This window comes from Chaetura pelagica, unplaced genomic scaffold (genome assembly GCF_000747805.2).
Source record: "Chaetura pelagica isolate M959 unplaced genomic scaffold, ChaPel_1.0 scaffold50, whole genome shotgun sequence".
NCBI classification, from domain to species: domain Eukaryota; kingdom Metazoa; phylum Chordata; class Aves; order Apodiformes; family Apodidae; genus Chaetura; species Chaetura pelagica.
This window is the reverse complement of record NW_009952366.1, coordinates 3513507-3527206: the sequence shown is the minus strand read 5'-3', so window position 1 is coordinate 3527206 and position 13700 is coordinate 3513507.

Here is a 13700-nt window from a genome sequence, read left to right as displayed (position 1 = left end):
AACTGAGTATAGATCACTTTTGATTATTATTTATCATGACTATCATGAGTTATTATCACAATGTTTATTTGAACATATTTTTAACATTATTGTATTCTGCAGATTAGCTAGGGGCTTCAAGCTATAATTTGCAGTCCCATTGAATGAAAATTACAGATATCATAGTTGTCCTGTGCAGGAAAGGAACCAGAGGGGCCTTTAGGGGGAAAAAAACCATAACATACTATTAAATAAATCCAAGTCCTAGAAACTGTTGCAAGTGAATATTACTATCTGAATTCTGTTTATCAAATAGAGTAGAAGAAGAATTGCTTAGAAAGGATTTCAAAACAGAGGCAAATAATTTAGTTCTTAATTGAAAGTTCAGAATAAACTTATTTGCTTCATTAAGAACTTACTACATTGAAACTTAGATAGTAAAGAGATAATATGGTTAATATATGTTGTTACAACCAAGGAAAGTCCAGATGTGAAAGAATACATTTTCTTTTACTGATGTCTCATTTTCAACTGTACAGGAAGTTTGATGTAAGCAGAAGTGTCCGTTTAACAGTCATGTTAAAATGCAGTGCTGTTCTGTCTTTGAGCAAGTGATTAATTCAATCAGAACACATAGATTTTTCAACAGTCTTTAATTTGTTTAAGTTTGGTGAGCTGTTGTCTCAGAAATTTTCCTGTCTTTCAGCCCTGTGACTACAACATCGATGCCTGTGCTATTCTTTCTCTATCATTTCCATTTCAATATAGATTTTATAGTTCATTACCTGTCAATCAGCTTTAAATGATGCAGTGTTCATTTTATCATGTTCTGTAAAAGTCACATGCTTTTTTCAGTGTCTTACATTTATTTTAGTTTGAGCTCTATTTATTTCTCTAAGCACTGCTGTGGCATTCAGGATGTACAGTGCTTGTCTCTAACAATCCAAGAGATAAGCTTGGACTTTGGCACTCAGGATATCTGTTGTCTGTCCCGAGGCATCTGAGAGTTGAACGACACCTGCTGATGCGATTTTGCAGGACAAGACAAGGAGTGCCAGTCTCAAGGTACTTCCTGGGACGGAAACTCCACAGCAAGGAACTAATCCTGTGGTGGCAATTGACTCAGCCTCCTCCTTTGTAATGGCTGATCTCATCAATTAGCCAAACAAAGACTACATAGCCCCTGGCATCACACCTGCCCCTGCTATCACAGAGAAGATCCGAAGGGTTTTTTCCTATGCAGGGAGAGAAGTGGGGGTGCAGTGGGCAAGGACTGTATAAAAATGTGGGACTCTGTGGGTGCAAAGAAGCATTTTCTCCACCTGGAACTGCTTCCCCACCGACGACATCGACGACATCGCTGGACCGTGGGTGGTAACTATGCTCTTGCTTTCTGTCCTCTCTCTCTCTGCTTTCTCCTCTCCTTCCTGTCTCTGTTTTCCTGCCTGTCCTATCCGCTCTAGGGACTTTTGTTGTGTTATTGCAATAAAAGTTTGTTGTGTGCGTGACATCTGACCTCGTTTGTGTCTTAATTTCACCACTTGGGATCACCTTTATTTATTAAAATTGCCACGTACCCGAATACCGGATCGTGACAACTGCAGCTACCTATAGCTATATTAATATTAATGTGTATTTATTTTAGGAAATGCAATATTTTGTTTCACATTGCATTCATCTGGCATTTTTATTCAAGCAAGTGAATTCTGACTTAACAGCATCCTGAAACTTCCTTATCTGTAACTAACTCTTTTTCCATAAAAACATTGTATTTGTCATTGAGCTCGAAGGGTTACAGTTCCAGTCTTCATCATAGTTTCCCTAAAACAAAACCAGTAAATCACAGAATGGTCAGAGTTGGAAGGGACCTCTAGAGATCCAACTCCTCCACTACAGTAGGATTGCCTAGAGCACATTATCCAGAACTGTGTCCAGGTGGGTCTTGAATAATTCCAGTGAAGGGGACTCCAAAACTTCCCTGAGCAGCCTGTTACAGTGCTCTGTCACCCTCACTGTAAAGAAGTTTTTCCTCATATTTAACTGGAACTTCCTATGTTCCAGCTTGTGCCCATTGCCCCTCATCCTGTCACAAGACAATACTTCAGCAAGTGTGCTGATTAGAAGAGAATTTACTGAAGGGAAAAAAAAAATAAAAAAATCAGTAAAAAGAAAACTGGCTTCATCCAGGCTCAAACCATGACAGGAGCCCAGAACTGGATGCAGTATTCCAGATGTGGCCTCCCCAGGGTAGAGTAGAGGGGAGCAATGACCTCTCTCAATCTACTGGACAAATTCTTCCTTATGCACCCCAGGATTCCATTGGCCATCCTGGCAGCTAGGGCACATTCTTGGCTCATGGATAATTTACCGTCTACCAGGACTCTCAGTTCCTTTCCTCAGAACTGATTTCCAGCAGGTTCACCCCTAACCTATATTGGTGCTTGGGGTTCTTCCTCTTCACATGCAGGACCCTACACTTCCCCCTGTTGAATCTCATCGGGTTACTCTCTGCCCAGCTCTCCAGCCTGTCCAGGTCATGTTGAATGGCAGTACAGCCCTCTGGGGTGTCAGCCACCCCTCCCAGTTTGGTATCATCAGCAAACTTGCTGAGAATACACTCTGTCCCCTCATCCAGATCATTGATGAACATGTTGAACAAGACTAGACCAAGTATTGACCCCTGGGGCACACCACTGGTTATAGGCCTCCAACTTGACTCTGCTCCATTAATCACAACCCTCTGAGTTCTGTCACACAGCCAACTCTCAATCCACCTCACTGTCCACTCATCTAGCTCACGCTTCTTGAGCTGCTTAATGAGGATGTTGTGGCAGACAGTTACAAAGTATTGCTGAAGTAAAGGTAGATAACATCCACTGCTCTCCCCTCATCTAGCCAGCCAGTTATGACATTGTAGAAGACAATCAGATTGCTCAAGAATGATTTGCTTTTAGTGAATCCATGCTGACTTCTCCCAGTGACATTCTTTGCTTCCACTTGTTTTGTGATGACATCCAGAATTATTTGTTCCTTACAGGGGTTGGAGGTGAAACTAAGCAGCCTGTAGCTCCCTGGGTCCTTTTTCTTGCCCCTTTTGAAGACTGGAGTGACACTGGCCCTCTTCCAGTCCTCAGGCACCTCTCCTGTTCTCCATGACCTCTCAAAGATGATGTAAAGTAGCATAGCAATAACACCTGCCAGTTGTCTCAGAACTCGTGGTTACATCCCATCAGTGCCCATGGATTTATAGATGTCCAGTTTGGCTAAGTTGCCTCTAGCTTTGCCCTCCTCTACTGAGGGAAATTCTTCCTCTCTCCAGACCTTATCTCTTGATTCTAGGGCCTGGGATTCAAGCAGGTTGGCTTTAGCAGTGAAGACTGAAGCAGAGAAGGCATTCAATAACTCTGCCTTCTCTGTGTCTTCCACCACAGGGAATCTGCCTCATTTATCAGGGAGCCTATGTTTCCCCTAGTCTTCCTTTTTTAATTGATGTACTGGAAGAAATCTTTCTTATTGCCCTTGATACTCCTTGCCAAATTTAATTCAAGATGGGCCATAGCTTTCCCTGTTGCATCCCTGCATTCTCTGACTACGTTCCTATATTTCTCCCATGTGGCCAGTCCCATTTTCAGCATTCACTAAATTTCTTTCTTCCATTTAATTTTTTCCAGAAGACCATTACTCATCCATGCAGGTTTCTTACCTCCTCTGCTTGATTTCTTCTCATAGGAATGCACCCATCTTGAGCTTGGAGGAAGCAGTGTTAGAAAGTTGCCCAGCTCTCCTGGACATCCATACTTTCCAGGGCCCTGACCCATGGTATTTCACCAAGTAGATCTTAGAAGAGCCTAAACTTTGCTTTCCTGAAGTCCAGTGTTATAATCTTACTTATTTCGCTACTTTTTTTCCACACAGAATTGTGAAACTCCACCATTTTGTGGACACTACAGCCAAGGTTGCTCCAACCTTCATAACCCCAACAAGACCTTCTTTGTTTGTTAATTCCAGGTCCAGGTGGACACCACCCCTCAAAGATTCCTCAAGCACTGGATTAACATAGAAAGAAATAATTCTGTATAAGAAGTTTCTGCATTTGGCTCTTCTGAACATGTGGGATATGTCTTACTCCACAAAAGAGCCTTTGCTCTTTTTTGGCCAGATAAAGTAGCTTTAGTTTTTTAGCAGATTATTTCCTTGGTGGCGTTTTCTGCTCACATTAGGCTACTCACTTGGGTGTCCACAGTATGTTATTATGTTGTGGATTGTTACAGAGAAATCGTGTAAACCGAAATAAAAAGGCTTCTTATTTCTACTGAGGCATGAAAATCTGAAGAAGTTGAAAGGATTTATGTTTGTTTATTTGTATTGCTAGTAAATTTCTAAATTCTGTAAGAGTTTTGCAAGATGAGATTGTGAATGTTGCAAATAGTATTCAAAATAGAAGAATATTGATATTATTTTGAATTATTTCAGATCAATAACTATCATAAATACTTAAAGAACATTTATTCAGTCTAGGTCAACTAGACTGCTCAATGCCAGCAGTGTGACTAAAACTGTTGGATACTTTGTTGCAATGACATGTTACTTTTTTATTCTGTCCTAGCATGCCATCTCTGTTGTTCAGTGGTAGAGTTAGTATTTTTTAAAACTTCTTGCCTTTCTTTTCTGGAAGCATTTTTCTCTTGAACCTATGAGGCAAGGTGAAAAGTGATTGTGAATGCTTGGAGAAGGAGACGGTATGCAAAGTTTCTGGGGAAGTTAGAAGTATATATCAGTTCTTCTCCACTCAGTTGCACTGATGAGATGAAAATGGAAGTTTGAATACATATTTTTAATGAACAGGCATTCAGAAACAGGATTAGCTGTTGTTACCTCCATAATGGACTGCAGCATAACAACTATTAAAACAATAGTTTTAGTTTTGTTACTTGCACAAGTGAGTTGATATAGCTGTATTCCTTTTCTTTCAACTATATACTTACATAGAGTAGCAATAAATACGTCTTCAGCCTTGACAAGGAACATTAGGTTTTTTAAATATTCATTATCCATACTATTACTTTTTAAAGTATTGTGTAATAAAGTGTATTGAGCTAGTATTTTCCTGTTTTGTGATCATAAGTCTAGGGGTTTTTTATTTAGTTGCTACAGTGCATTTCTCATTGCCTAGCCCTGGAACTGTCACATCTATCCTAATTCTTAAAATGTAGACTCCAATCTGATGTTTTACTGATGCACGTGTTTAAGTATGAGAAGACTTAAAAAATGTAGTGTTCTACTTGTAAACTGAGTGCTTATGATTTTTGTTGGACCAGGCCTATAATTAATGATCTCAGTTTAAAAAATAAATAAATTATTAACTTGCTTCTAATTAAACAGGATTTTATGAGTCCTAAGGATTTGCATTAACATTTTCTCTGCTTCTAGGAATTCATATAGTCTGCATATACTGCCAAATTTGTATTTTCATTGCAGGAAGAGGAAAAAACAGTACTAATTTTTTTTTTTTTATTATTATTTTTTTCTCTCTTATGAACAGAAAAGACAAATAAAGGCTTTTGCATTAGCAAGAAGCGTCATGCAATGGGAAGGGCTCTTGAGTGAACAGCTGGCATGGAAAATGGGCTATTCTACACTATGTTCATTTCAAGGGTCTAACATTCACTCCTGTGGACTGAACAGCTGTAGTGGTTGTAGCACATTGAGGTATATTTCAGTGGTGCATCTCTCAGTTTGTTTCATTTAGCAGGAATTGAGCTTGTGCATTCCAAGACAATTTTCAGTGAGAAGTACATTATGTTAAGGGGAAATGACTCAGAAATATTTATTGAAAACATGCTACTGATCTGAAATGTAGACTCACTCTAAGTGCAGTAACTGAAAGCACCCTACTCTGCAGAATGAACTAAAAATTAATTTATTATTGTGCTTCCTTTTCCACCATGAAGTGAGGCAAAGTTGGTATGATATCTACTTCTGAGTATAGTTATTACTGGAGAGAATCTCATCACAAGAAAGGGAAATAAGTTACTTGTTAGGCCTTAAGATTGTTTCAGTTTATAGTGAGGAGTAAATGCACAAATGAAAATTCAGAACCTATGGCCATATGTTGCAATTGGGAGGGCTACTAGCTGAAAATGTGAGTGAGCTTACTTAATGAATTTATCCCCATGCAAAATACCTAGAAGATATGACTACTGTGTCAAAATCAACTCAGGGAATTTTGAGAAATCTGTCCTACTGAATTCCTTGTCCAAAAAGAAAAGATTACATGCTATTTTAACAGAATCACACAGAATCACAGAATCTTAGGGGTTGGGAGGGACCTTGAAAGATCATCTAGTCCAACCCCCCCGCCAGAGCAGGATCACCCAGAGCACATCACACAGGAAGGCGTCCAGGAAGATTTTGAACGTCTCCAGAAAAGGAGACTCCACAACCTCTCTGAGCAGCCTGTTCCAGTGCTCTGTTACTCTCACAGTAAAGAAGTTTTTCCTGATGTTTATGTGGAACAATAACAACAATAATAGGAAGATATATTTTTGGACACTGTGTTTTTTAAAGGGGATTTTTCTAACTTTTAAAGCAACATCAATTGTAGTGCTAACATATTCATTACTGTTGGGAATTTTAAGAGATGCAGAACTATCACAATAGTCTTTTCAAAAAGGCTGGGAAGAATAGTTTTTCATACCAGTGTAAAACAATCGCATTAGATTTTAGAATAGTTTTTAAAGAAAAAAAAATAAAGGAAAAAGACTCAGACTGCAAATATATGTTTGATCAATGCGTCAAAAAATGAAGACAGAACAGCAGTGAAAATGGAAAAGGGAAATAACGGTTTCAAAATCTAAGTACCACCCCTTCTCCTTAGTTGCTGCTATGTAACATTCTAGGTCCTTGTTGTCATTAAAGTATACTACAAAAATACTGACTTTTTTCTAAGTGAAAATTTCTTTCCTCACTCCTGATTCTGGATCAGCAACTATTATCACTGCTGCTAAATATTGCATACTACTATTACAGGTTCTTTTCAGGTTTAATCACATGAAATTAAAAATGGTTTTGACTCTACCTAGTTGAAAAATTGTCTGTAGGATAATGTTGTTTTGGTCCTTAACATAGGTTTTGCTTTGGTCTATTATTTTATTGCAGTGACAACACGTAGATATGTGTGTCTTTCAATACTTCAAGGGGGTCTATAAGAAAGATGGAGACAAACTTTTTATCAGGGCCTGTAATGATAGGACAGGGGGTGATGATTGTAAACTGAAAGAGGGTAGATTTGGATTAGATATAAGGAACAAATATTTTACAATTAGGTTGATTTAACACTTCAGCAGTTTGCCCAGAGCGGTGGTAGAATCCCCATCCCTTGAAACATTCATGTTCAGGTTGGATAGAGGACTCTGAGAAACCTGATATAGTTAAAGATGCTCACTGCAGATGTAGTTGGACTAGATGACCTTTAAAGGTCCCTTTCAACCCCACACATTCTATTATTTTATGACTCTGTGATTCTATGATTGGTATTACAGGTAGGTCCATAATGGTGAGAGCTGTCCTGAAAAAGCACTCATGGCTGTGGCACAGGTATCTCTAAGTAATTGTAGTTCCAAAAGTAAGAGTTGTGTGTAGTTTATACACTTAAATTAACTACTTTCCACAAATATTTTATGGCAGTCTCAAAATCTCTGAGTTTACTCCAGGCTTAATTCAAGAAGCTCATATACATGTCCACCAAAGTAGTATCTTCCATGTAGACAGTGAGAGCACAGTGGCACAGCCATGCCCTGAGCTACCTACAGGCCTGTCTTTGCATAAACCAATTTGGAGTCCAAGCTGACAAAATAATGACAATATTCTGAAGCTTGTCTTTCTCAAGAGGTCTTTCTTGAGAAAAAGGAAATTTAGCTTGTCTCGGAATAAACTGCTGGTCAGTTTTGAGCCAGACCATATCTGTTCTCTGGGAAGGACAGCCTTATAAACAGCAGGAGAAATTCTAGCAGATCTACCTATCAAATGGAATACCTGCATTTGTATATTGTTACTCTTACAAGGCATATTTCCCAGCCTTAGCGATTTTTCCAGTTCTTAGCTATGTCTCAAAACTAAAGATATGTGGCCTATAATATTCTTCTGTCACAGCCAATTTAGCAGCCATTTAGCAGCTTTATGTCCTCAGGTAGAAGATTGATCAACATTCTCACTCCCCATGAGAAATTTTTGAAGAGACTAAACAGGGTTTACCTATAGGAAAAGTCCTGTTTTCCAGTACAATATTGATAGATTCATTCAGTTAAAAAAAAATAAAAGCTCTACGAGCCTTAGATGATGTGATCTCCTCCTCATTTATCTATCAAAAACCTTTTCAGTGCGTATCATCTCTACAGGAAGGCTTAGCTGATGTACAAGTTCTTACAGCTGATTCCTCGTGTCATTTCCGTAAGGAAAAAGCAACCCTTAGCAAGCTTTCCAAGGTTTTATCAGAGGATTTTTCTGAGTGTCGTGTGTCTCCTAAGCCCCATGATTCCTCAGTAAATGCAACTCTCTATGCATAAGGGTAAAAATACTCTCTCCTTTTACACTGACAGAATAGCCTTCAGGAGGTCTCTTTGTGTCCTTTTGTATCCCAGAGGGTGTTGGTGTCCTCACAAAGAGTACTATCCTGGTTATCATAACAAGTAAATAAATGTTATCAAACTGCCAGCAGAGAAACTACCTTATTTACCAGGGCTCATTTAACCATTTTAAGCAGTGGTAGTGGCTTCTTTATGAAACAATTCAAACTTGTCATTTGCATAGAAGCCACCTGGAGCTCCATCCATACTTTTTGCTAAGCTTTGTACACTTGCTGAAGCATCCAGTGGTCACACTGCCTTTGGGAGTTATCCTTCAGTCTTTGTTTAATTAAGAACTCTAAGGGTCTTCCTCCAGGTAATTGTTAGTCACTGCTCTTTTCAGTCACCCACAGCGTGAGTGAACATACAGACAATTAATTCAAAGACTTTTACAGTACTCCCTCCTATCCCCCTCTCTCAAAGTCTTATCTAATTTGCTTTATTCTTTAATAGGAACCGAAAGGAAGGGACAAGCTAAGGCCTTCTTTATGGCTAACTCTCAAGGAGGGGAGCATTAGGGAGGACCAACTGTTAGTTACTGCTAACATAGATGTTTTCTAATAGCACTGACTAGTGCGTATTAGCACTCTGACTTGCACACAGGTAACACATCTCAAAGAAGAAAATTTATAGATGTGTTTCCAAGTATTCGAATCACAAGAAAACTGGTATCTTAATTTTGTGGAAAAAGAGACATGTCTTCTGACTGCAGAGAGCTTTTTAAATTCCTGTACAAATACTGAGATGAATTCCTGTTGATTCTGTTTCCCTGAACACGTCTTTAGGAAAATTTTGCTTTTGTGAAAACTGATGGAAACTAGGATCACCAAATATTTTTATAAATTTACAGATAATCAGAGCATTATAGAAAGTACATTTGCTTCACTTTTAAACATAGAATGAGAACTTTTGCATCTTCTTCATGTAGTTGCCACTCTTTCTGGGACAAACACAACAGGTAAATGTAGGAAAGCATTATTCTTAGCATCAAGGTTATGTATAACCTTGAAATCCATAAGATCAGTTAAATGCTGATTGAAAGGAAGAAGAAAACACTCTCTACGTATTTTATAACTGTGACACTTTTGAAATCGACCTATACTTGTACTTTCAAACATCTGGGGTTTTTTTGGAACATACTACAAATTGCAAGGAAACATCTGGAACAGTTATTGGCTCCTACAGTAAATTGTGTCATACAACTGTAAATCTGTTTGACAGGGTAACTAAATTCAGTTTAGCAATGTTTCTTCCTCTGCTGTTGAGTGAAGGTTTGCTGTACAACTTCTTGTCTTTTAAGATTATAAATCTTCATCTAATTTCTGATCAACATAATTCACAGTCAAATCCATTAGTTATGGTGACAGCTTTGTACTTAAACTTGAATAGCAGCTATCCCTTTCTGATATCCAAGTTCTTGACTATTTATTGAGAGCAACTGGATGTTCTGCCAGTCTTAATTTTGGTTGGTTAAAAAAGATAAATGTTTTAAGCCTTTATTATAGGATCCATTTCCAGCCTCTTTACTGTTTTAAAAAGAAGAATATCTGACCTCCCAATTAAAGTTAACTAAATTATTTGATTTATTAATTTGTTGTTGGAAGAAGTATGACAATGATGGAAGGGGTTCTTCCCCCTCATTTGTGGGTTTAATTAGAGTTAATTTTGTAAGTTTGGTGACACAGTCTGCTTTATTGTTACTTTTTTATGTTTTTATAATGCTGATTTTCATTATACATGGTATTTTACTTATTCAAGATTATTGTTCTTTGTTTTCTTTGTTATCCCTAAAACAGGTTTTACCCAGCTCACATGGCTGCTTCTCTGCAGTTACTGCTAACTTCTGTTTATACCCCTAGGGTCTTTGGTATGATGAGGTGTTTGTACTTTCAAGGACACTATTATCATGCTGTACTTTTATATAACACTTATTTTTTCTAGGATCATAGTTACCTCAGTCTGCACAGAACAACTATCTGTAGTTACCATCTAGCAGTTGCAAAAATATGTAGATATTCTTGTAACACACATTTAACCACATAATTGCAGAAAGGTAAACAAAAACCAATACAAGTTTGCTGTCATTTGGTTGTTAAGAAATCTGTTGTTTTCTAGAAATCCTGACAGTCTAACAAGTCCTGAGGCCTTGAACTATTGAGCTAATACACAGTTTCTGGGCTGATTTCTAGAGATGGCAATGTTTCATTTATAGGGCTGTGTGCTCTATAAATTGAACAGTCTCAGAGTTCTTATTCTTGTCTTTTTTCTATCTTTATTGCTGTGATGGTCTCATTTTCTACCACCTATTATTTTTTCTGCATAATTTTTTTTTGCTCAACATTGACATAGGTTGGGTTTTTTTATTTATTTATTTATTTATTTTCCCCCCTGGATTCTGATGATTAGCTCCTTTCTTTATTAGTCATGATTTTAGTCAATAACTGGTGACATATGCTATCTGTTATCCCCCCTACTACTTTCCCAGGGAAAGATAGAAAGAGGAATAAGGGAGAGAGCTTTTAAGGTTGCAAAAAAACCCTAGAATATATTTGATGAAATAGTAATAATAATGATGGTGAATTACAAATATAAGCAAATAAACAAATATGGAACCTTCACTCCTCAGCTGGTAATTATTCCCTAACCAAAAAAGTCCCAAACTGGACTCAGTAGCAGATGGAGGTGCCTGAGTCCAGAGTCCCAGTGACAGCCCACAAAAGCCTTGGAGCTGCCAAGCTGGTCCTGCTGGTCCTGCTCAGAGATGCAGGAGAAGCTGATTTATCTTGAGGAACAGTGTTCTATGGTAAGAAAACAGGGTACAGGAACACCAGTAAGGGTTTGGAACACAGACAAACTCCAATCCAGCCAACACACCAACCAAGCAACCCAAAAGAGGGCTTCCTTAGGAGCCATTTTGTACTGAGCACCATTGGCAGGAGCACTCTGATTGGTCCATTTAGGTAATCTGACTCACCCTCTCCTCTCCCATTATAACTGGTACAGCTACAGCCCAGCAGCAGCTGGGGGTGTTGGGGGGGAAGGTCTCAGGTCAGTATAGCTGTAGGCAATTTTTATCCTGGTCCTCTCAAACTGGGACAATCATTGTCTTTGCTCTGCTGGCAGAGATTTTTTTTTTATTTTTTTTTTCCCCTTCTCCATATTCAATCATAATACATTACTAATGAATTCTGAATAGTAATTAGAAACATTTATTGCTTGCAAAAAAATTAAAATAAGTTATACCTTCAGCCTGCAGTATTTTATTTTTGTTGCTATTGTTAATATAGTCCCATCAGAAAAGCATGAATCTACATTAGTAATAATCAAACACTATATTGCACTTACTATAAATAACAGCTATTACAATGTACTGAACAATGACATGAATTTTTTATTTATAAAATTATAGCAATTCACAGTTTTAAAATTTTAAAAAGGCTGTAAATACCTGATACTTTTTATCTTTCTAAATCTCAATTTACAGATAATAGTGAGGTTTGGAACATGGGAAAAAAATTACTAATAAAAATCTATCCATGTTCTTTCGTCAGTTTCAGGAGACAAAAAAATATAAGAATGTTTACAAAACTGGAATCACTGATTTATGAATGCAACACTATCATTCTTGGAAATGCAACTCAAAATGCTTTGGCTTTGAAGATTAATATATAGCTTGAAGCACCACAGCAATTCAGATGGCAGTTGTTCTGAAGTCTTCTCTACTTTGCCAGTAGAGTAAGAAAAGATTAAAACAATTAAAAAAGTGTCAATGCTGAATTCTTCCATTCTTCTTCTAGCTCATTCAATACAGCTCAGTTACCTTTGAAGTTTTTAATATACCAAAATTCATCCTCGATTATGCTTTATTTTAAACAGGAAGAAAAGGGTTGTGAAGGGGATGCTATGAAATATTACTGCTATCTTGAGGCAATTGCAAACAACAGACAATGACAACTGAGAGTCTATGTCTTCATTAGAACTCATACTAAAAAGTATTATCAGTGCTTTTGTGACTGGCTTTCTGTATAATTGCACTGCCACTTCAAGTACCTGTAGCCTATTGTTATAAAAAATGATAAGCCATCAACCAAGTGCAACCATGTAGCTTGACCAAGGTGTAATATCTTTGGGCTATTTTAGATATTCAAGTTTATTTTGAAGGGTAGGTTAAAAAAAACATCAAAAATCTAAACAACAATAAAAAGAAGTACTTCTGAGAAAGGGAAAGGAAATGAGGATTTGGCATGTCTGCTGAAGACTTACAGAGAATTTTTATTGTTCGGGTTGCAAATTAGTCCCTGATCATAAAACCTAGGTCATATAGCATCGCTGTATATGAGAGTGCCTTTTGGTGTTATTTGTTTGCCTGTGGACATTTTTATGATACTAGCTAACTTAGTATCTGAACATTTAACAGGAAGCAATGTGAAATAGAGTTCTGTTTTTGTTTCTAGCAAAAAAAAATAGTTTCATAACAAAAGATAAGCAATGAAAATAATAGAGACATTAAAGTTGCCCCCACTAAAAAAGAGCTGTCATTTGCCCAGTTTGATACCATTGTCTTAATGCTCTGACTCTCTAAAGTATCAGGTGATGGTAATGTTTATCATACTCGTTCATCCTACCAGGTATCTGGGCTAACTGTGAATGTGGGATGACCATGATGGCATGATGTGGTACAGTGGGTTTCTAGAATTACCACCATTCCTTACCAATTTCTGCATCAATGAATATGCAAGGAAGTGTGAGGGACATAATGTGGCCCTTCAGGGCAAATTAAGTATCTTAGTTTTTAGAGGATGTGAATGGCAAAGTCCAAGCTACTTTAGTATTACTCTTGCCACATGTTCCATCTCCTTTTATAATATTTTTGTTACTAATTCATTTTCCAAAATTTATTTTTCACCCCCCCCCATTTTTTCCTCCTCATCCATTTGTTGTTGTTGGTAAAATACATGCCAAATCAACCAGGTTTTGAGGTAGAACTTCCAGAATATTGTCTGTTAAGTGAGCATATGCAAAATACATGAAACTTTTAAGGAAAATTCTATCTGACTGAAATTACAGCAGCCAGGAAAGACAAATAAGCATATTTCT